At 37.2% G+C, this 25262-nt stretch overlaps 1 long non-coding RNA gene across 3 annotated transcripts in view; it reads right to left on the bottom strand.

Moving 5' to 3' along the window:
* The window catches only part of LOC120891983 (uncharacterized), a 140292-nt gene that overhangs the window by 42572 nt on the left and 72458 nt on the right, over window positions 1–25262 (bottom strand). For all 3 annotated transcript variants that reach the window (XR_013435044.1, XR_013435046.1, XR_013435045.1), the window contains exon 3: window positions 5720–5830. This is a non-coding gene — a long non-coding RNA (uncharacterized LOC120891983). The remainder of the gene's footprint in view (window positions 1–5719; window positions 5831–25262) is intronic.

Consider the following 25262-nt stretch of genomic DNA (forward strand, 5'->3'; position numbering starts at 1 on the left):
GCATGAGTTTTAGAAGCACAATTTGAGACAAAGAAGTAAGACATAAAAAAGAGACTATGTAATATAAATCAATTTTTATAAAATAAAAAAAATATTTTATCTGTGGATTCACACATATTTGCTCAAGAAAAAATCAGAAAATATTATTAACAAGAGTTAGCTAGATAGTGGTTACTTCTCCTTGGGAGGGAAGAATTAGTTTCGGGTACATACAAAAGGTTTTCTGTGCTTTAGGATCATTCTGCTTCTTGGCCTAAGTTTTAGCTATATATGATACCATAATGTGCTAATTATTTAACATTTTTTGAAAAACACAGAATATTAGAATATAAGACCCATTAAGTGCAATTTAGACTAGTTCCATTCAAAGTCTAAATTAATTTAAAAAAAAATGGAAATAATTGAATTTTGGTCCTAAAACTTGTATGCTTTCCCAAAACCTTGGGAACCATAAAAACAGATTTTCTGATTTCAACAGAGAGATTTCAACTCAAAGGTTTTGTGGGTGGGGACTTATAATCTAAGGTTTAAAAAATTCCCTAAGTGATTTTGAGGGAGCCAGCCCAAGGACTATCATTTGAAGTTAATGGTCTGGCTGGCACTGAACACCTGCACTGAACACCTGCACAGATAGAAAGATTTACTTTTTGCACCTTAAATAAAGCCCCATGACTATATTTAGAAATTTAAGTGAACAAAAATAAAATAAATGCAACTATTTACTGTCTTTCAGAAGAGATATTAGCTTTTATTGTTATTTAAAGAAAATTTCAATGTCCCTTTCTGGATACCTGGTACAAATTTGCACAGAATCGTTCCCAGTTTTCATCAAGCTACATTGGTGAACTTTTGAACAATGCTACCTTATATCTTATGGAATAGAAATACTCTGAACTTAAGAGAAATACTGCTTAATACAAATAATTTGCACTTTGTTCACTTTCTATTGATTATTTCTTTTGCCTACATAAAAATTATAGATGTTATCTTTTAAAAAATATTTTCAATGTATTTTTTGAGGAACTGTTGAAATGTAATCATCCCTTTAAAATTAAGTAGTAGACAAGATTGCTTCTGTCTCTAGTCTAGTCAAAATTGTGTTGGAGATCCTAGCCTACAAAATGACCCAAGAAAAGATATTAAAGACTTCAAGTTTGGGAAAATGGGCATAAAAAAATGTCATTATTTCAGAGGATAGTATTGTCTATGTAAGAAAACATAAATGCATCCATGGATAAATTACTTAGAAATAGGTGAATTCAGCAAGTTGACAAGATCTAAGACCGATATTCATAAGTCTGTTGCTTCTCTTAGTAGTACTTGTTTTCAATATGATGAAAATTTAATGTTGACTAATAAGGGAAGAAGTATGTCTGGGTAAAACAGCATTCTCTAAAATTGCAGTGAGTTCTATGGTTGTGGCTTACCACTTAACCAATCACTTCAGAAGTTAAAACTCTTAATTAAATTAATTGCTAGTTGGTAGTGAGATGGGTTAACATTGGTCTATCCCAGGAGACAAAGGAGATTCTTTACTGCAGAACTTTATAAAAAACAACAACATTGACAAAAATGAAATTGAGGATTCCACACTATGAAAAGAGCCTGTATGCAAAATACTCAATTACTATCAAGAGTAGTTATTCTATGAATACAACAAGCCACAATAATAAAATATTATTCTGACTGCAACTCCCACTTTCTTCTAATAAATTTGGTGAAACACAAAAGGATGGGAGAGTGGAGGATCATTGTTTAAATCCCTTTTATTTTATTGTTGTTATCTTGTCCAGATGCTGAGATCCCTGTGGCTTTCTGGGTATCTGGTACAAATTTGCACAGGAAGGGTTACCACACATCAAACTTAATTAGAAGTATTAGGTTTGTTTTTAGTTGCAATTGCTTAGTGTTCTTGAGTTTAGTAGAAAAAGATGTAGTGGCAACAGAAAAGATGAAATGCCTAGGAAAAAAGCAAGAATTGTGTAAAATCTATGTGAAGAAACTTTAAATCACTGAGACACATAAAGATAAAATTGAAAACTTGGAAAGGCATATCCTATTCTCAGATGAGAAGACTCAACATTCTAATGAGGCCAATTCCCCTACAATCAAACTACAAATGTATCATGAGCCTAGTAAAAGTACTACTGCAATACTTTTAGAACTATATAAAATTATTTTCAAGTTTATAAGAAAAATAACTGCAAAAGAATTATCTATAAAAACCAAAGAGAAAGAATAACTACAGAATTATAACTATGTTAACTATATAGGTCTATAGTAATTAAAATAGCATGCTGTGAGACTATAAATAAACAACTAGATCAACAAAATTGCATAGACATCCCAGAATCTTACCCAAAGAAATATGGGGATTTAGAATAAAAAAGCTATTAGTGTGTATCAGTGAATAAATATATTTTTTTAAAAAAATTTTTTAGTAGTCAATGGACCTTTATTTATTTATACATGGTGCTAGGAATCAAACCCAGTGCTTCACATATGCTAGGCAAGCACTCTACCACTGAGCCACAACCGTAGCCCAAATATGTTTTTTAAAATAAATGATTTGAAGACATTTGAATAATTACTTAAGAAATATGACAATTGATTTTTGTCCCTTTCCTTACATTAAAATAAATACAAATCAAATTCAAAAGTAAATAAGGAAATTACAATACTACTGGAAGAGCATTTCCATCTATTCTCACTAAGGGACAGATTTTTTGAAAGTGTCACATACTAAAAAAGGAAACACTGATAAATTTCATTATAAATCAATGAAATATTTCTGTGAAAAATGTTATGTGCTATTGAAGAATACAGTTATGAGCTTAACACTTAAAAATTATCTGAATAAATACTTTTACACTTGTTAAAATCAAAAGACAGTTGCATAGAAAAGAGATTATATGGGCTGGGGGTGTAGCTCAGTAGAAGAATACTTGCCTTGCAGGTGTAACTCAACCTGTTATAATAATCACTAATAGAAGTGTAAGGCCCTGGGTTTTTGCTTTAGTCACTGAAGGAAACAAACAAACAAACAAACAAGATTTTATTTGTCTCTCAAATGCTAGCTGTATGAATCACAAGACTACTTTTGTACTTTATATAATTAAGTTTTTTGTTCCTTTGCTTGTTTAAGACAAAATAAGCAGAAAGAATAGGTTCCTGGATGCTAATGTTGCAAACCCAAGCCTACCATTCCAGTCCTGTGGAATCATACTATACAGTTACTTTGAAGGAAAATAGGATCCTTGGATTGCACTGGAGTGATGTATCAGTAAATCTTGCAATATGCTACAGTTATTAAGAAAGGAGAGGTAGAACTCTTGAGTACTTTCAGTCTTATATTTACTTGTTCAGTCATTCTATAATATTGCTAAAAAATATTTGTTAGAGATGGGGATGATAGTCATGGACAAGATGCAAATTGACTTGTCTGCTTCAGATTAGGGCAGTCTTTTAAAAAAAAAATTACTGGGACCAAGAAATTGTGTCATTCTTTTTTTTTTTTTTTTTTTTTTTTTTTTTTAGAATTGCCAGTTGAAGGTGGTCAACAAATTTAAATTTATGTCCTTGTTTAAATATAATTTTTGAAACAAACATTTTTCCTAAATTTTAGACTTGGTAATAGTATGAATTACTGAAGATATTTGTATTCATTGCTTATTGTGGCAACAATAATGTATTTGATTAAGTAACCAGAGTGGCAAATTTAATCTTGAGTATTCTATGGTTCATCTCTTCATCTACTTTTCTGGTAGTATTACTTAAGAAGGGGAAAACTGTGAAGCTCATCTATTTGTGAGTTCCAGACTCTTTTAGCATTAGTTGTGAGTTGGTTTTTATTTGATGAAAGTGTTTTGGGGGGTCAGTTGTGTAAGGTACTCCTAAATTAACATAAATGTATTCACCTGGGTTTTCTCCTTTATATAGACTAGATATTATTTTATATTACTTTTATAGTTAATAGATATTCAACTAACTTTGCAAGAACATTTCACATACCTTTCCTTCTTCCTTGAAACCCATTTGCTTTCTCAGATAGCTTCTGCCTCTTGGAGTCCTAAAGTACCCTAAGAAGTGGTTCAAAGGTGAACTAGGTACTAAGCAGTATTTTCAAAGCAGAGTAATAGCCTGGTATGTGTCCTTTTGAGTTCCATACAAATAAATCAACCACGGATCATAAAACTCAACCTGTAATAACAATCACTAATATTTCATAAATCGCCAACTGGTTTGAAAACCTGTTCAAATATTTTGTACCACCCACAAAAGCTGTTGTAATAAACTGCTTGGTTATAAAAATCACGTAACACTTAATTATTGGCATTATCATGTTTATTTGTTCTCTCATTCTCTCTTTTTGGAAACAAAATTCTTGGTTTGAAAAACAACTTTCCGGTGGCATTTCCTATTCTGAATTGTGATGTGAATTTTAAGTTAAAAAATAAACTTGGGCAATGATACAAATGAAATTGGATCTTTTTAAAAATAAGAGATCCCAAACTATAATTTTCAATGAGTCACTAATGATTAATATAATAACAATTTTCATAGTGAATTTACTGCAGTATAGAAAAGCCACTATGGAAACCCATAAAAGTGCTGTAGTTTGTCAAAGTTTTAGATTAATTTTTTTTTTTTGCAAGAGTAATAACTTGGAAACTATAAACATGTGCCTGGGTGTAGCATGGGGAATTTTGGATTTAAAAAATAAAGGAGATGAGGTCCTGGCTTATTTCTACTGGCTAGGACTTTAGTTTCTGAGGTACTAAGAAATATTTGTGTGCTTTGCATTCTACTAGAGATGGATATTCCAGCAACCATGAGGCTTTGCCATTGTGCCTGTCTATATAATGAGTATATTGTTTTAAAAAAAATCCTCAGGTAAGTAGGGAATCTATTTTGCTCCACAAGCCAGGGTCAAGAATTTTGTTAGCTCAGCCAAGTACTAGAAATATGTAGGAAAAAAAGAAGAGTTTCCCAATTTCAATGAAACGTGAACCAGTTAGCTGATAATATATTTAATGGGCATTTTGTTGCATAGCAGGGATCTTTGCCTTTCTGATGGGTACTGATCTCAGGAAATCAAGTACAATTGCCAAGCAACTGCCAAGCATCCTAATCATGGTCTACTTGCAGAGTGCCTCTGCTCAGTGTCTTAACTTCTGGGATAATGGGTAACCTCTTTTGTTCACACTTTCCTGTATAAACTAGATTAAAATCTCAGGCCACTTCTGGAAAGATGAATTAATTAAGTAGGAAAGAAGTACCCATGATAAAGTGGGAAATCTAAATGAGGGCAAATCTAAATTTGCCTTACAGCATCTATGTAAAACCATCAATCAAAGAGCAAATGGACATTTCACCGATGGGAATCAACATCTACCAGGTGTGGGGGAAAAGTGTGAAAAACACCTAGCACCTCTTAAAAGGCCTTCAAATTAATTTCAGCTGTTAAACCCTCTGAGCCCACATTATGTAATTTCTCTTTCTGTGGGGTTGCAGCCATCCTGTATCTTAACTATGCAGAAGGAAGTTAAACCACAGGGATGGGCGACTTACCAAAACATTGGGAGAAGTCTAATTAGAATTTTAATTAGGTTTGGTAACTTCTTTACTTTTCCCCTACAAGTTATGTTTTGGCTTTTGGGTGGTCATATGAACTGTTTGGATGAGGAAGTATGTTCTAATTCTGAATAAGAGTCATTACCCTCATGGCACAGCATGGACTACCCCATTCTCAGAGGAGCCTCACATGTCAGATGAAGATCTGAGTAGTAAATTCCTGCAGACCATAAGATGTGGACAGATGGAAACACACCTGAAAGAAGAAGATAATATGTTATATTACTATCATTCTGTAGTAGATGTTTGGTTGATATTCCCCAACACCCACATCTCCATCCACCCCACTAGTACACACTAGTGTGTTAGACAGCTTTCTGTTGCTGCAACAAAAAGCCTGAGAAAAACAACTTAAAGGGGAAAGGATTTATTTTGGCTCATGGTATTAGAGGTTTCAGTCCATGATCACTTACCTCTGTTGTTTCTAGACCTGTCTTGAGGCAGAACATTGTGGCAGGGAGTGCATGTTAGAGCAAAGCTTCGCACCTCAAGGTGCCCAGGAAGCAAAGAGAGAGAGGAAAGGCCCAAGATTCCAGTACACCCTTCAAGGGCATGCCTCCAAGGATCTACTTCCTCAAACTAGTTTCCACCTTCTCCCATTAGCCCATTAAACTATTAATACATCAATGGTTTAATCCATTGAAGAGGTCAACACTCTCATGATCCAATCACCTCGCAAAGGCTCCACCTCTGAAAATTGCTGCCTTGGGGACCGGGCCTTTAACACATGAGCTTTTATGGAACAGTTCAGACTCAAACCATAACAACTAGTAATTTATCCCTCTGGCTGGTGATTGCTTCTGGAATTGTCAGGCGTAAGCCAATCAGGGTCAAAGAAGTATGAGGAGAATTCAGAAAAGTTTAAAGAATCAGAGAGAATCACACATACACATACAGTTAAAATGGGGCACAAGCACAGCTTCTACGCTGCCAGGAATGGAAAACCAACCCTCAGATACCGTGTTGCCTCCTGGTCCCCATTCTTACCTAACAGTCCCCAGATCAAAGATGCATATGTTCTTTACTGTAACTAAACCAAACTCAGAATGAAGTTGCCCTCATCAATATCTAGATGAGGGGATGCAAACACCTAGATCTCTTTGATGGTATTCAAGAACTACCATATCAGTCCAAGTTCTTTACCTGTCTCCCTGTCATGTGAATTAATATATTTTCTCATTATACAAGTCAGTTTGAGTTGGGTTTTTTCTGCTCTTGAAATAGAAATCCTAACCAATATACAATTACACTTCACTTATATTGTTTTGGGGGTCCGTATGTTGTCTGGTTACCCTCCCCCGCAGGGGATCTGCTCTTCTTGGTCCCAGAAGGTGGACCATCCTAGACCGACTGGTCCCAGTGTTCTCTGATCTCTGATTCAGATCAGTCTGCAGTGGGGCCACCAGGAGGACATGGGAGGACAGAGGAAGAGTTGGGATGTTTCTTCTCCTGGCTTAGAAGCTTTCTACTGGCTTAGAAACTGACTCTCCATGACCACAGCTCCTTTAGGGTGACCTTCCTCCTTGTCTCAATAACATGTATTTCCTGCTCTCTTCCTTCTGTCCCAGGGGTGGTGACAGTTCTCTGTTCCCTGTCCCAATATCCCTTGCTCAAATCTTTAAATTTGTCCATACCTCTGGAAGTGGTCCTTTCACTAAAATCTCTGCATTTGAACTGTTTGTGGGGAATTCTGTTTTCTTCTAGAACTTTGATGCTCTCTGCTTTCTGTTTCAGTTTCTGGCTTTCATTTATTTAAAGTGATGAAATTCTTCAACCCTGATCCATAAGCAAAATTGATTGGGGCGGAGACTGGCATTTGATAAGGATTTGAAACCATTTTCATTCTGCTTATTGGCTGACTTCGAGTGAGAGGTGAACAAAGATTTTTGCAAGTATTTTAGACTTTGTGGGACAAGCAGTATCTGTGGCAACCATCAACTCTGCCACTTTGAAAGCATATGTTGCAGTAGATTTTTATTAAAAAAAAAAAAAAGGTGGTGGAGCCAGATTTGATGTCCAGACTACAGACTACAGGCTTCTTCTGACCTCTGAGTTAGTTCATTTGGTTTATGGCTCCTGAGTGTGGGAACAAGATTTTAGTCTCCCAGACAGATTCAGATGAGAATGCTTTGTGAGGAAAGTTTTTTGTTTATAAGGTGAGGTTTGCATATGATAAAGCCATTCCAGGGAGATGATTTTTATGTTAAAAATAGCATGGGAGAGTAATTTCCTTTTTCTACCAGCAGAGAGACACAGAAAAACGTGGTAATGACCAGAATGGGAGCACTCCACACTTGGCCGTGCCTTCCAAACTCCTCTCTGGAGTCTGAGATGGATTCCTAGGTCCAGGGAAAAGCGTTAGGTTTGAGAAGCCAATTTACTACTTACTACTTTCTGTCAAGAACAGACAGGAACTCCCAAGGTGGCCCCAGAGACTAGAGGAAAGTTTAGATTGGCAAGCAACATGAAGATCTACTACAATGCCATATATTCCCAAGAGCCTTTTTCTGTTTTTCAAGGTCAAAAAATCCCTTCCCTTTGTGGTTTTCCCATAGGACTTTCTCTGCTATAGCTTTCTTGGAGCCGTTATGACGTAAGTGTGGTAATTATCTTTGCACATCTATGCCCTTCACTGCTAGGTAGCAAAGACCTGTGCACACACAGACTCAGCTCATCTCCCTGTGTACCATGAAGCACAGCACTGTTCTTTACCTAGGGTGGATGCTCACTACCTACTCAAGTGAGCTGAATTTTAATTTTGAAATAAATTCTAGGCCTGTCTTTCATATATCAGAGCCTGGGATAAGATCATGAATGCAGACATGACTAAATATTTAATAGGTGCACATTAAACTAACTAGACCTTTCTATGCCTTTAGCCTGGATTGTGCTCCCATCCCTGACTCTACGGCCTGCTCAGTGGAGATTACCCTTGGAATCTGGAGACAGTATCCCTGGGCCAACCCTGTTATTTTCAGTGTAGAGGTTGCAAAGTCTGGGGACAGAGCAGGGGGAAACTCAGTCCAGGCTCAGGACCTCTAGACGGTTCTGGGTGAAACTGGGGAGTCCAGTGCTCAAGCTTCCTGGGGAGGCTAGGTCAGGAGACTTTCCTTATGCCTCATTTGTCTAAATTGAGATTTCTAGGTAGTTCTAAAGCTTTCCTAGATCCATGCCATCAAAGAGGAAGGGGAGAACAGAACAGATACCTAAGGAATTGGTTTGCTATCCATCTGCTTTGGGCAATGGGGGAGGGGCAGGGGCCGCAGCCAGCTTAAGCAAAGCAGTTCTCCCAGGGCACGGGTGGAGACCACATCCTTCCTGTCATCCCTTGTCCTCTTTCCCTATAATACTCTCAATCATTCTCATCTTGCTTTTTCTTGATCTGGGGATTCTGTTCAGTTCATGTTTCCTTTTTGCATGATTTGCTCATTCAAATAGTTAATGAACTTCCTAAAATCTTTTGGCACAGAAAAAAAAAATCAAGCATCTTTTTTTGCACATTGGGATATCTGGGGCGCTGGGCAGAGATCCTCTCAACCCAGTCCATGGATACCTGGAGAATATTGTATCTTCCCAGCGAATCTGCCCACTGAATCATTTGCTACGGTTGGTGTGTATCAGTGATCAGATTTTCTTTTTGGCTTGCTGAAATATACACCACTGGGCCCCATATCCAGAGTTTCTCATTTAGTGGACTGGGATAAAACCCCCAAATTCACACATCTTACAAGTTCCCAGGTGATGCTACTTGCTTGGGTCACCACGTGAGACCCAGGGGTATATAGGATCGTGTATTCAGAGACCCCAAAATAACTGTGTCTCATAATTCTACAGACAAGCAGTGGGTTACCCTAGCTGGCACTGGCCCCAAGATATTGTTAGAAACTTGATCTTTAGTAGCTGGGAAAAAAGGGAAAATGTTTAAAGCTGCAAGCAATTTCCAGTCTCTAAGGGTAGGGACATGAATTTACCTCAGAGGCAAATTGTTGCTTTTGGTCTGGGAAAACCACTTGAGTCTGCCATTTATTTACAAAAATGTAAATCAAATATTCACCCACTGTTCTAGAGGGAAATGTGGAGTCAGTATTAACCCGAACACAGATGTTTTAGACTGAGAAGTTAAGTGTTCTATTTGATAGCATAAATTTTGGTGCAAGAATGAGCCAAACTTCTGTCTCGGAGACATACTTGTCTGGCGGGGAGGGTGTGTATATTCTAGGGTTTTTAGGCCTGTCTGATTTTAAGGGTACTTTTCTATAAGCGGTTGCCTATTCTTATAGCTCTGTGTGTGCAAGTTTGTGTGTAGAGTTGTTTTCCAGAACTCCAGACCGAGACCCGAGGACTGAGGAGAGAAGAGCATCCATAGAACCACATCTCCAACAGGCACTTGGTATGTCTTACACAGGGTTACTTCTGCAGAATAACTCAACACATAGACTGTTACTGACTATTATTTTCTAAGGTAATTTTTCTATTGGGTGGAGGAGTTTTCTCTGGTGGAAAAAATATTTCCATTTTCAGTCTACGTGGGAAAAAGTTGATTCTCAGCCTCAAAATACATGAAGGAAAGAGATGGTACTCTGAGAGAGAGAAGAGATTCTCCTCTTGACATCCAAAGGCAGATGGTCCTTGATTTTCAGGACAGCTAATCCCTTGGGGGACCTCAGGTGATTGTGGGAGAAGGAGGTGGCGTGAACTGGAAGCTAGACTGGGGGAGGAATGCAAACAGATGGTAGGGGTTCTTGAAGAGAGTTTGGGGACCATGAGCCACAAATTTCTTTGCTTCTATTCCAAGATTGCACTTCTTTCCTTAGAACTTGGGTTTTTGGTGAAATATTGTTCAAAGTTAGAGTTTAGTCTCTGTTGGAACATGAATATTTAAAAGAAGAATAATATGTAACAAGCTTGGAACTAATTGCTAAAGAGAGGACAGGGCTCATGTCCAAGGCCAGTTCTCAAGGACAGTGTGAGGCTCAGCTAAGGATTACTGCAGGGGTAACACAGAAAGTCAGGAGGGGGCAAGCCAGGCATAAATTGGAAGACATGTAAGGAGGGGCAAATATTTTTATGGACAGGTTGGACTTCAAGATCAACCATGATAAACCTGGATATTTGAGTTAGAAAGGGAGTATAGTTGGCTCATTTGGCTACACATTACAGAGAATTTGCAAACAGGAATTATAGATGAACACCCATCCAAAAGATCAGATACCAGTAGAAAGAATTCCCTTTCTTTAATAGGATAAGGTAATTCAAATCTTCATGACAAGTGAATACATCCAAAGCTACATCAGCAAGAAATGGAACTCTTTATGTGCAGATTTTAGATAAGAAATAAAGTTTCATTGTATGAGCTTCAAAAACTCCCTCTAATTAGGCAATATGATTTCCATCAACTCAATTAATCTTCCATGGCACCTATATAAAAACCCTAAACATAGAAGGAAATAAAACCAAGTTAGAGCAACATGAAGGGTTGCGTAGGTGCAGGAGGTCACTAAAGAAAATCAATTTTCCTGTAATTTACTTGAGAGCTCCAAAAATAACAATCAAAGATCAATTTGGAACCAGATTTTTCCCTACTCCATCATGACTCCTTGAGCCTAGCAGACTGACCAAGGCCATCCAGAAGGTGGGACATCTTGACTTTAGCCAAAGTAAGCATATTTGTGCAGAAAACCCAAACAATTTGGGGGGAAGAAGCCAACATGTAACACATGCTGATTCAGTGAAAACGTGAATATATATCTAGTACATCAAAGAGTTGGAACAAGGACAGTACAATGTGGGTGCAGGAGCCTTCACAGTGACCACCAATAACTCACTCTGGGAGAGCTGTGGATTTTGCAGAAGACAGTATTGCCTAACTAGGAGGGTTAATCTAGTTAATATCTCATTGTATCCATTGGTTTCTTGATCTTACAAAACTCAAAACAATGAGTATCCTACCCCAATGTTTTGATGAAGGTCAAAGCTATTATGTTCTTTAATAATTACTCTTTAGGAGTTTTAATAACATTTCAATGGAAGGTTCATGTGACTAAATACAGATTGCATACAGAAACATTTATAGACTTCATTGAGTGGCCTCCTGTCTTATGCCTCAATGTCTCCTTTTGAAAAAGATTTGCATTTTGTTCAGACTATGAAACATTTAAAAATTGTTTTCCCTTATTAATAGGAAAATTGAGGCACACTGTTTTCTACTTAGAATATATTATGGTCTAATTGGCACTGGACAGTATTTCTTGACTGTATAATTTTTCCCTGGTTGCATAATTTCCTTGGGAAAAACCAGTGGTATGTAATTATCTTTTGACCACATTTTTCTAGTAGACATTTCAGAGAGCTTTACCAATATTTTCCTATCCATCTCCCACCTCTCTGAGCAAAGGAGACAGTGAAGAACACACAGCAAAGTAGTTTGTCCAGCACTATATGACGAGTTTAGCAGGGCTTGGGCCCCATGCTTCTAACCAGGGCCAGCACACATGTTGATATTTTTATGGTGAAGCTACTGTCTCTATGATGCCAAGAACAAAAACAAAAACAGTGGCATTCTGTGGGTGAAATTTATGAACACTTGAGAATTGAAGACAGTGGACATCAGAACTAGAGGGCATCTGGCTTTGCTTGAAATAAATTTGTTTTTTTTTCTCTTGTCATATGGACTGTACACTTTCTTAAGACCCTTGGTTTTTAGGACCTTTGTATTTCAAAGACCATCAAATATTTCTCATTAGCTTACCCTTCACTCATCAGAATAGTTGTCTTGCAAGGTTCATTTTGATGCCAAAGTGTTTGGGTGACTTTTAAAAGTATGTTTTGAAAGAGTTCTCCTTTGAAGTTATCAATTGACCTTTTTGGCAAATGCGAGTGGAATTAAAATTCTAATTCAAATTGACACGGATAATTCATTAAGTTTTTAAAGACTCTCATCTTGAAGATATTTATGATATATTTGGCAATTAGATCCTTTAGCATGTTACCCGAAATATTGGCTGTTTAACAGTCTGAAAAGAAAGCAGTAGAGAAGAGTGCCAGGAAACTTAAAGTTCCATGGTTGATTTAATTCATTTCTGCAGCAGCTACTGCTGCTTTTCAAGGCACTGAACCCTGTGTTTGGATGAATATGAAGCATGATCTTTGCTTTCAAGGGGGTTTACCTTTGAATGGGGGAGAAAGAAACTCACACACAAAGGTAATAAAAGCTGTACTGGGTACAAAGAGCCTTGAAAGCACAGAGGTGGGAGAAATCATTTTATGTTAAACAAGAAAGGCTTGGTGGCTCAGGCTGCCTTTGAACTTTGCAGTGGTTTGGGAATATTGCCCAGGGAGAAGAGGGCTGGGGTACTCATTCAGGTGGACTAAAGGAAACAGGAGCTAATTCAGGAAAGAGTGATTGGTCTGATGAGAACCAAACCCAGGTTTTCCATCTTAGTAGCCCTCTCCAAACATACTTATAAAGCATTAAGCAGAGATAATCAATCACAATGAACTACTATAAAGATCTGTGTGATCTTTTTACCCTCCCCATTTTATAACAATGACTCAAATAGCCTGTCACAAAGGACAAATGGCTGGTTGAAACTTAAAGCTTTGGGTCCTGGACACCTCCAGGCATCTAGATGACCAATGTCATACCCTTGATTCTCATGCAGTGATCCTGAATCCAAGTCTGTTTGCTGGTCTGGATATTGGCCTTTCTTTGGCTCTGTATCTTGGAAATATTGCTATTATATAATAAAAGATTTAAATATAAGTTTGTCTGGAATATTTGCAATCCCTAATTAGCATGTTCTCTCTCAGTGTGGGTTTTTTTTTTTTTACTGACTATAGGGGATTTATCCTTATGGTGAATAAAATGTTAGTCAATGATGTGCCTCCCCACAGGTATGTGTGACTTTCCATTGAGTGCTGGGAAGACAATTTAGACATTTCTGTTTCCATTCAAATGTGAAAATAGAAAAGAAGTTTTACTAACAGGTAGTGTACAACAACAGGGGTGTGAAGCTCAGAGTCTCATGTCAACCTCTCCATGTTGAGTGTGAAGGCAGAGTGTCAATGGGTATGACCTTAGGTTTTTGCTCTCACTGGGACTTGCTGCGGTTTATTTTATATGTTAAGTGAACTTCTTCAGCATGGGTCTATAATGTTGTCATTTTGCATTATTACATTTTATTATATTATCAGTTTAAACTCAACAAAATGCTCAGACATCCTAAAAATTTTCTATAAAGAAGTCATGAATTGAAGATTCTTCTAATAACGCAAGCCCGAGTGAGAAGCATGAATGGGGGCAGAGTGACCAAACTTTCTCAAGTGCTTCTGCCATGTAATGATGTTAAAAACAGGGCAGCCTATTCTGATCTACGAAATTGGCCACAAAATTAATACATGTATGTATGTATGTATGTATGTGTATATTTATCTTTCTTTATCTCTCTAATGATATATATATATATATATAATTACTAGGAAAAACATTTAGATAGGGATTTTCAAGACTTATTGTTAAGGATGATTTTGTTCTAAGAATATATGTCATTCCCTGAGTTAATAGTAGTAAATATAATTTATAAATAGACACATATTAAGATATATGCTTAAAATGTTGAAGATCACTAAATACAAACATTCTCTTCTCTGTGTCCCATACCTGAGAGGAAAAGCATCCCAATGAGCATTATGTCATAGATGGGGTAACATCTGATGCTATTTCTCTGTTCTGCAATAAAGCATGACCTATGTGCTATTTTCCTGGGCCACACTGCCAAATTCTTGCAGTTTGGAGTCTCTTTTCTAGATTTCATGCTGAGCATCTCCATTCATTTTAGCATTCTATCTTTAGCTGTCTTAGTCACACCCTGTTTGTTTTTCTTTAGGCCTGGGACCATTGGATTATAAATTATATTTTGCCAAATATGTTTCTAATCTATTATATTTGGATTGTGCCAAGAGGTCACTGTCAATGTGCTATCTGAAAAGAGCACCTTTATTTACATTTAATAAAGAAAAATTGCAATAAAGACATTGATAGACTAAAATGGAGAATGGATTTTTCCCCAAATCTGAGCTTTTTCTGTACTATGGAATTTCATTTATAATGCAAGAAAAATTAGAGTGGAAATAAAAAATAATTACATGTATTTTTACTAAAGATGGCATAGAGTTGACATACTTCCAAGGTGAACAAGGGTACAGATGTGTTTTTCTACTTTCTCAGTGGCAATATTGGAGCAAGTGGTTACAATTAAATGACATGTCCAAAGTGGATCCCATACTAACCACTTGATTAGATTCTCCTAAAGTCTGTGTTTCCCTCCAGAATTCTTAGGAAGGGTAAAAATGCTTGGTACTGAAAGCTTATGTATTTTTCAAGTTAAAAATAGTTAAAATTTTCTAATTGTTTTTAGTCTCCTCTCCCTTTTCAGCCAAGGGTCCTGGGTAAAGGATATAATACTCTTCCAACTCCTGGGATTTAATAAGAGGATCTGATAATATAATGTTCTTTGAGATCTGCTGGCCTTGTAATGTGTCCTCCCCTCTCCACTTGAGTGGAACCACAAAACACTAAGAGTCAGAGGATAGGAGAGAGCTCATACTTACCACCAGCTTAGAAGTAAAATGTCATGTTAACAAGATAAAGCTATCAAATGAGATGGTACAAACTAGAGTAGGCTTCTCACCATTGATTGATTAAACCTGACAAAAGGAAAGAACTATGGGGGAGGTGAAGCACACCATTTTAAATGATGAACCTGAGCACCCTATTCCACAATGACAAAAAAATGGTTGTCGCTAGACTCTCTCAGAAGAAATCAATAGTGAAGACTGAAATCAATTAGTGAAACAGTGAAATCAAACCAAAAGTGAAATTGGTGAGTGAATCAATGCAAAACGGGTTTTATTGTTTCCTGCTAGGTGATATCAAGTACCTGATCTGAATGAGTTAATTTAGTTTATCAAACTCCCTAATTTACAGGAACTAGTGCATATCCTAAGAGAATGTTGCTCACTGTCCCTCTGCAATTTATGTCACCCTACAGGAATGTTAATTTCCCTTCAGTGCCTTGTCCACATTATGTAATGTGCCTTATCCTTCTGCATTTACCATTTAAGGTTTTGGGAGCTCTGCTTGGGGAGGTTAGCTAGTGGGGTCTTTCTCCAAGGTTCACTGAAGGCTTTAATCTAACCCTCAGTTCCTCTGCAGGCTGTATCAAGTTCTAATTGCAGCTAAGCAACCCAGAAACTAATTTTGAGGCCAGAGTCCAGCCTCATGCACATCTAGGAGGCCTGAGCCACTTAGCACAATGAACATATTTCCTTCAAACTACTATAAGTGTCATATCAATAAGGCCAAATAGGCCCCAACAGGCCAGCCTGTCAGCTTTCTATCATGGGGCAATGGGGGCCAGAGAAATGCCTTAGCATACATTGGAGGAGGTTTATTTGCATGGAAAAGTGCAGAAAGAAGGCTCACCACAAGAGACTAGACATTTTGGCAGAATGAGGACTTAAGATTTTTAGATTTCTTTTTAGCTTAATGCAATTAAGATTGATTGTCACATTATCACCATGAACAAAGTTGGGTAATGAAAGATTGAGTATAGCAACATCATTTAGAAGAAGGATCAAGCACATGCCCGTCTCAAATATAGGTGCCAGCAATCAACGTGGATACTGAGGGGCAGTTATTAAAATTATGTAGCTTACTGTAATTATCTCAAAAAATCATTTTCCTTTTTCTCAAAAGATAATAGAGATAGGAGTATTTTGTGTGTGTGTGTGTGTGTGTGTGTGTGTGTGTTCCCATTCATGTGCTCATGAGTACACCCTTGCTTTTGCCTGCGTGTGTTTGTCATATAACTTGAAAGAAGTGCAAGTTTTAGCTGGAGGGAAAGCTTTTTATAGCAGAGTTATAAATCACTTCAAGGAGTGAGTTGCTGTTAAGAGCTGACAGCTCACGAGTAGAGTGACCATGCCAGACATGCCATTCAAAGAAGGTTGGACACCAGTCTTATTTGTCATCTAAAATGGAAGTGATATGTTCTTGGGAAAACTACACAAGCAGGCAAGATTTAGCATTCCTGTCATTTGCACTATCTTTGGATGGAACTAGAAGGAGGTGTTAGTATGATGTAATATATAATATTGAGCATGAAGTGATTAAGCAGTTGTATGTGGAGCTACTGTTTGGGCAAGGTAGAGACAGAAATATTGTTTATTGTTACACCAAAATTCTGGCTACCATGTTGTTCAATAAATGATCCATTTGCAGTTAGGACTCCAAGAAGTAAGTTATTGGATCTGTGTGCCACACTTTATAACCTTTTCTCATCATATAATGAGAACTCCAACCCTAGAGAGAGCTAGAGATGGAATGTGTGGTACAGCAAGAGTTAAAGCTAAAATCAATAAAGAATAACAGAAGTGTCTTGTCTATTTTCTGTTGTTAATAATACAATCCCACAGACTTAATAAATTGTAAAGGAAAGAGCTTCATAGTATTGGTATGTCAAGGGGCTGCATCTGGTGATGTCTTCCTTGTTGGAAAAAATCTAAAGACAGCTCAAGATCACAGAGCCATAGACAGGGAGCTCAGCAGAGACTTAGCCAAACTGGCTTTTATAGTAGACCCCTGTGGTAATAATCTTTTAATTCACTAATCATATATGTGGGTTGGTCCATTTGTGAAAGCAAAATCCTAATTACTTCTTAAGGGTACCTCCTGATTCTACCTCTTAACTCTCATAACGGGGAATTCATTTCAACATCAGTTTCAGAAGGAACAATCCATATGCAAACCATAGCAGGAAGTCAAAAAGAGTAAAAATCCATTGAGAGTTCACGTGTGAGGGTGCAAACCTGTAATTCTAGAGACTTGAGAGGCTGAGGCAAGAGTATCATGTATTCAAGGCCAGTCTCAGCAATCTAATGAGACCCTGTCTTAAAATAATAAGAAGAATTTTAAAAAACAGAACCAAGAATATAGCTTGGCAATAGAGAACCCCTGGATTCAATTCCCAGAAACACAAAACACACACACACACACACACACACACACACACACACACACTAACACACACAGTCCATTGAGAAAGAATCCTCTTTAAGCAAGAGATTAAGTCATTGGTCTAGGAAGCAGGAAGTAGGCCTCCCAGAACTCTGGCCTAACAGTCATGAATAATGGAAGACACACATGTCTAGACCAGATAAGAACTCATCTCTATTTCCCCTTGTAGCACAGTTCCCGAATGCAAAGGAACTGGAGACTGGTATCAGAAACCACCATATTTTCCTTAGATTTCATTGGCTACAACTTTGTAACTTGACTGGTGTGAAAGTTGGACTTCTGAAAAAAAAGTGGTTTAAAAAAAAAAGGACAATTAATATAAGAAAAAAACATGCTCTGTTGCAAAAAATTCGTCTTTTTTGTGCCATATCAACTACTTCATGCAAAATTAAATATTAGGAAGAGCTTATTTATGAAAGAAACAAATCATGCACAATATCAGTTATAGGTAGAGGTAGTTCAGCAAAAAGGATCTGGAAGTTGTTCTCAACTGTTATTAAAAATTCTCTCTGAAGAAGCCTCTGTTGCATTCAGTGTTAGCCAGACTTGACCTTTAATATGGTTTCACCATTGTGTCTGCTCTCCTGCGTCTACCTCTAGGTGAAGCTGGGGTCAAGGTCAGCAGCATGTTCACTGTTTTTAGCCTAGCAGAGAACCATCATTCTAGCTGGAGCTGTGTCTCCTGCTTTTTTTTCATTTATGGTCCTTCCAGTGATATGAATTAATGCTTTCCTTGCTTAATTTCAGATTGAAAAAAAAAAAACTACTGGGCAAATACATGCAACATTTCAGAAATTATTGCCTTCGTATTTTTGAACAGTATTAATTTCTCCCTCATTTTCTTCCTTTATATAGATATGAGTTTTAACATATAATTTATATACATTTAATTTACACATAGCTTTATGTATCTATATAAATCTCGAGTAAATTGAGAAATGGCTATAATTCTCATTACAGAGTTAAGGGTTTATTTTTAAATTTTATCATATGCAAATATCTGAAGCAGTAGACTTTCACTGATTATCCCAGCCAAGATCCTATTGTGCAGAACAGGCAAAACCAGATAAGCAGCATCCTTTACAGCCCTCTGCCTTAGTGAGGCTTATTTCTGTCTGGGAATGCAACTTGCTATAATAGCTCCACCAGATGGGACACTTAACACTGTCAGCACCCCGTTCTGCCCCAATATGCCACTGTATATGCTCGATGGATGAGGATGAAATGAGGGCAGTGTTCTCCTTGAATTAAACATGGAGCATTTGCAAAACATCAGGATGAAGATTTAATTCAATAATTTGGAAATAGAGGTGGATTTAGGTAACTCGTTGCATTGCCTGAGTTATTCCCTTTTCCATCACGTAGCAAAGTTTATTCTGACCACATTGATCCTCTTCTGTCAATCTCACTGACTTTACCCTTTTGTAGAATTAAAATAAAAATCATGGCACTTGTTATTAAAGTCTCAGTGTTCACACTTCAAGATGCTCATAGAAATTCCTGCACATTAATAGTTCACAAAATCCAGTGTCTTTTCATTTCCTTCAGGTTCCCCTGTGTCTGACAAAGAGTCAACTCTGTAAATAAATGAAGGAATGCATCATAGAGGCCTTGGCATAGTGTCCTCTTTGTGTCTCTGTTTTGGGAAGATAGAATTTTAAAAATCCATTGATAGCAAAGATTGAGAAAGAGTCCCCTCTTTGCTACCATCCATTCCCATAATCCAATGTTGCTGCCTCAATAACTGGTTTCCTTTTTCTTTTCATTTAAATAGTGTCTAACCTCCAACCCTCACTACATTCTTTCGGTCTGTGCTTTGTGTGATATTTAGATACAATCGCTGTGGAGTTCTTCTTCCCCTAACCAAAGTTCCATAGGAAGTGGCCAGAATGAGGGCTGACTATCTGTGGGTACTGCTTAGCTGCTCTAAGCATGTAGGAGCTGCAAAAGGTATTTTCTTGCTGCATTTCCTTTACACTCATGCACTTGAAACTCTAATAATAAGGTTTCATTTAGGGAAAAGTAAGTTGTTCTCTGTCAATGAGGCAGATCATTACTTTTCCATTTGCTAGCGTGGATATCATGCTGTCTTTCACAATTCACATGCTACAAACACACCGATCAATGAGAGGCAATATGAGTTATTTTTTCAATAAACAGCATACGATATTGTGCTGATCCAGGCATAGTACGTCATTCAGACCCCTAGTGAGCAATAACACGTATTTATAAAATTACTGGCTGGTTTGGAAATATGGCTTACAATATCTCTTTTCCTCTGTGAAGCTAAATTATTTATTTCAGTTCAACTCCAAGGCATTTCATGATTAGACTCTATGAAAAAGCAGCAAAACATTGAGGTTAAGAGAGTCTGAACTTTGGAAACAGAAAGGTCTTGATTAGAGTCCAGGCTCTGTTGTGAATGTCCAACCAACTTTCTGCAACTTACACGTCAAACCCACCTGACAGAGTTATTTGTCTTTTCAAACCTTGGAATAAGAAACAAAGGAGACATGAGTTGTGTAGTGCCTGATACCTAATACGCGTCTAAGAAAGGTAACTTCTAACTACATTCAACTGATTCAATCTTGGTATGGTAGACAAACCTCATCCACAGAGTATAAAGGAATTCTTCATCTGCTTAACATTATTATAACTTCCCAGGATAATATTCCACCTCCACCCTTGGACTTTTATGGTATTATTCCAGTTGGCTCTCTCATACCTCTTAGGCTTCTCACTACCACATTGTTCTTTCCTAGCCATTAAGTTCATCCTTGGCATCTTATTCTTGTTTTCCCACTAAGTCAATCCATCAGCACCCCTGTGAATTAGTCCTCTGAAATTCACTCACTCCTTTCCATGTCCATAACCTCTGCTGCAGCCCAGGCCCCGTAAACCAACTGAAATTTAAATAAATTGTCCCCAGTCAAATCTCTATTTCAAACCCTTCTTCAGTCTCATCCTCAGATCACGGATGTTACCACCATCTACCAGGCTCTGTGGGGCTTTGCTCCACCTGTCCAGTTTCACACGGATTCATTTCCCCTCTTTATTTCAACCATGCTGGCCTCCACCTCTTAGAAGCCAGGGGGTTTTGATGAAGCAATGATTGATTTTTCTCTTCCTGCTTGCACTTAGCATTTCTAACCAAGAAAAAAGAAATTTAGAACTTCCTTTTCCTTCCAAATGCATGGAGAGGTTTAGTGAGTTCTTATTTTCCATGGACTTTTGAAGAGTCTCACATAAAATGTCAAAAACAAGCCCAATATATTATTATGATTTGAATTAGGTCCAAACAACTTTGATATTTCCAGTAGGAATGAAATTATTAAACCAACTGCCATTCCCCTTAGCGTATGTGAACTTCAATTTCTAGGCCAAAGTCCAGCTACAAAAGTGCTGACATTTTGAATGTTATATAGTTAAAAAAAAAAAAAAAAAGGTAATGGAGTGTTTAGTTGCTTTGAAAATGTATACTTTGGGATTTAGTTGCAGGTGTCAAAGCAAGTTAGTCAAGTGACAGTGAAACATTCAAGGTGTATACATAATTCACCAGGAGGCCAGCAGCTTCAAAGTACCATTGGAAGTGAAGTCCCAGTGTATACAGCAGAAATCTGTTCTGTAATAATTTCTGGGTGACAATCTAACAGAGCCTCCTCCTCTATCCCTGCTACTATTCTGGTACCTCCATTTTATTTTTGTCTTGACTGGCAAGCACTCAGAGATAACCAAAAATGAGGCCAAATGATGGTAATGATAGTTTGGACTATAGTTTAAAGCTCGGAAGGTACTACAGACAGCTGTTTGAGGGCATCCAACTACAAAAATGTCTTTATGCTATGAAAGCTGCCCAGGATGGAAATTCCTGGTTCTTCTGACACTTAGAGATATCTTCTGGAATATATGGCCAACACTTTAGTGGTGCTACCTGCTACCCCCTTGGTCACAACTGGGCAGGGACATGGCAGGGGGTGGTAGCATGTGTGTTGCTGACATCTGGCCTTTTATTAATTCTTTTTTCTATCATCATCTAAACTTCCTAGACATGAGTGAAAAAATAATGTTGAACTTATTGTTTTCAGTTTTGGTCAGCCAATATTAATCATTAAAGACTTTAATCTTCAAAGATGAACATTTCTACTAATACCAACATCCATTGGCCACTTATTGCTATGGGAATATTATGACAATTTTTGGAGATTGAAGGACCAACCCTCTGTTATATTGGGCCCCTTTGCTATGCCCTTCAGAGCACTTACTCTATTCACAAAATTTATACCATCTATAATAATTGGCACTACCAGACTGGAAGTGCTTTATGAGTACAGGAGTCCTGCCCATATTATTCATTGTGGTTTCCCCACACATTAGATCTAAAGTAGGTACTGCATAACTTTTTAAAAAGAATGGGTAAATAGAAGTAATCCCAAACCAAAGAAAACAACATAAAATGAGACTCCTTTAATATTATAGGGTATATATAGAGAAAATTTATTGCTGTATTTTTAATTAGAGTAACTTTTACTACTTCCTAAAAATAATGTAAAAATAGTTATTTATAATAGCAAAAGGTAAAAAGAAAAATAAATAATAAACTGGACTTTGTTAAATTAAAAAACTTTCTGCTCTGTGAAAGACACTGTCAAAAGAGTGAAAAGGCAATCCAAGACAGGAAAAAATATTTGCAAAAGACATATCCAATAAAGGCCCATCATCCAAACCATGCAAAGTACTCTTAAAACTCAACAATGAGAAATCAAACAACCTAATTTAAAAATGGGCAAAAGACCTGAACAGACATCTCATCAAAGAAGATGTGCAGATAACCAATAAGCATATGAAAAGATGCTCAACATCATATAGTCTGAGGGAAATTCAAATTAAAACAAGAATGTGATACACATAGTGGAATGGCCAAAATTCAAAACCCTGACAATAACAAGTGCTGTTGAGGATGTGGAGCAACAGGAACACTCATTCTTTGCTGGTGGGAGTGTGAGATGATTCAGTCACTTTGGAAGACAGTTTGATGGTTTCTTACAAAGTCAAAGGAACTCATCATACGCTTTGATACAGTGATCATGCTACTGGGTATTTATTCAAAGGGACTGAAAACATGTTCATGTAAAAATCCGCACATGGATGCTTATAGCAGCTTTAATAATTTTGTCAAAATGTGAAGAAATTAAGATAAAAAGTAGGTGGATGTATACATAAACTGCAGTATAACTAGACAATGGACTCTTATTCAACACAAAAGAAAGAGATGAAAGTCATGAAAAGACCTGGGGGAAATTTAAACATATATAGTAGTGCCTCCTTATCCTGGGTGATTCATTCCAAGACCCTTAGCAGATGTTTGAAATTGAAAATAAGGCTGAACCCCATAGGAGCTATGTTTTTCTTATATGTACTTACCTTTGATAGAGCTTAGTTCATAAATTAGGCACAATAAGATATTAACAAAAATAACTAATGATAAAATAGAACAATGACAACAATATACCCTAATAAAAGTTATGTGTCTGTGATCTCTTTCTCTTAAAAAGTCTTATTTGAACACTAGCACTGTGATACCATGGACACGAATCCGATAATCAAGTGACTAATGGATGGGTATGGTATTTGCTATGGTACAGACAAAAGGATGATTCACATCCTTAGAGGAATGAAGCTGGTTGGCTCAAGATTATATTATGATACTCAAAAGAGCAGGCAAGTTAAAACTTATAAATTGTTTATTTCTGGAATTTCCTATTTAATATTTTTGAACCATAGTTGGTTTTAAGTAGCTTGACTCTGCAGAAAGTGAAACCATAGTTGCCAGGTATGGGGGAAGGGAGGGCTACTGTACTGCTAAGTGAAAGAAGCCAATCTGAAAAGGTTAATATTGTATAATTTCAGCTACGTGAGACTCTGGAAAAGACAGAAAAAAATGCAGACACTAAAAAGATCAACAGAATACAACAGACACTAGTATGGCAATATGTAAAAAAGTGGATGTGTAACCGATGTGATTCTGCAATCTGTATATGGGGTAAAAATGGGAGTTCATAATCCACTTGAATCAAATGTATGAAATATGATATGTCTAGAACTATGTAATGTTTTGAACAACTAATAACAAAAATTTTTAAAAAACAAAAAATAAAAAAAAATAAAAAGATCAGTACTTGTCAGAGGTTAGGAAGGAAAGGGAAAAATTGGTGCTGTAGAGATTTCTGGGGCAGTTAAGTATTCTGTGGTGGTGGGATCCATGCTATCAATTTGTCCAAACACGTATACCACCATAAGTGACCCATAATGTCTCTGGGTAAAAATAATGTGTTCATGTAGTAGGTAGGTCAATTGTAGTAACAAAGGTATCACTCTGACAGCAGATGTTGATAATTACAGAGGTTTTACATGTGTGGTGGGGTTGTCGGCTATATGCAAATCTCTATACTTTCCCAAGGTCTGAATACTGGTCCATATCCAGCTGTTTTCTTAACCCTATTCTTTTAGAGAAAGAAAGCAACTGATAAGATGAGGAGAATATCAAAAGAAGTAGGTTCTGAGACCTGCTCTGACCAAGGGACCCAAAGACAGATGGATAGGCTTCTATCCCAGCCCTAAAAGAGTTGCCAGGAGATATGTAGCACTGAAAAAAAAAAAAAAACTAAATAAAAACACAGGACAATAAAATCCCTCTTGAGACAGGGCATGACTAATTGTTACATGAATTTTACTAAATGTCAGAGTACAGAGGAAAGAGAGAGGGATGGATGAGGCCTGGAGCAGCCCAGCAAGAGGATTCCATACAGAGCAGCTGATCCTGAACTTAGCCCAGAAGGATGAGCACAATGAGGATGGGTGGAGGGGATGTAAGAGATGCAAGGGGCAATGTAAACAAATGTGGCATATTGGAAGTTGTGTTCTGCAGTGTGTTCTCAAGTGAATAGTTCAGGTTTCTCTACCTCTGAGAAAAATGTGACATTTTTGGTCAAGTCAGCAGTATTTTTCCCCTTTTGTTTCTCCAACTATAAAATGGAGATGTTATTTACCGTGGTCCTTCCCCACAGATATGTTGAAAGGGTTAAAGAATTCTGCAAAGCTTTAGGGTCTCTCTAAAGCAGTTATGCAAAGCCAAATTGTAATCACCACTGTTGTCTTTTGTTGTTGGTTTTTATTATTGTTATTATAAAATAGACCCTGGGGAAACATAACTTTAAGGATGGTCATAGCCTGCTGAAACAATTAACTGTCTCCTTGTGCCCCACCTGATGGAAAAGCCTGGCAGAAGCTTGGCCCCCACAGATCCTTCTTTAGCAGTCTCTGCTGTTGAAGATGTCTCTCCTGGGGCTGGGGCTAGAACCTGCTTCTGTCATATTTTGTACAAGAGTAATTCATAGATAGGTTTATGTGTGTGTGTGTGTATGTGTGTGTGTTTATACACAGATTTATATATATATACACACACACATGTTTATATATACATATATATAACATACATACATATATATATATTCCATACATGCAATTTATTAGAAAATGAAATAGTTACTGACAT

Source organism: Ictidomys tridecemlineatus, chromosome 2 (assembly GCF_052094955.1).
Source record: "Ictidomys tridecemlineatus isolate mIctTri1 chromosome 2, mIctTri1.hap1, whole genome shotgun sequence".
NCBI classification, from domain to species: Eukaryota; Metazoa; Chordata; class Mammalia; order Rodentia; family Sciuridae; genus Ictidomys; species Ictidomys tridecemlineatus.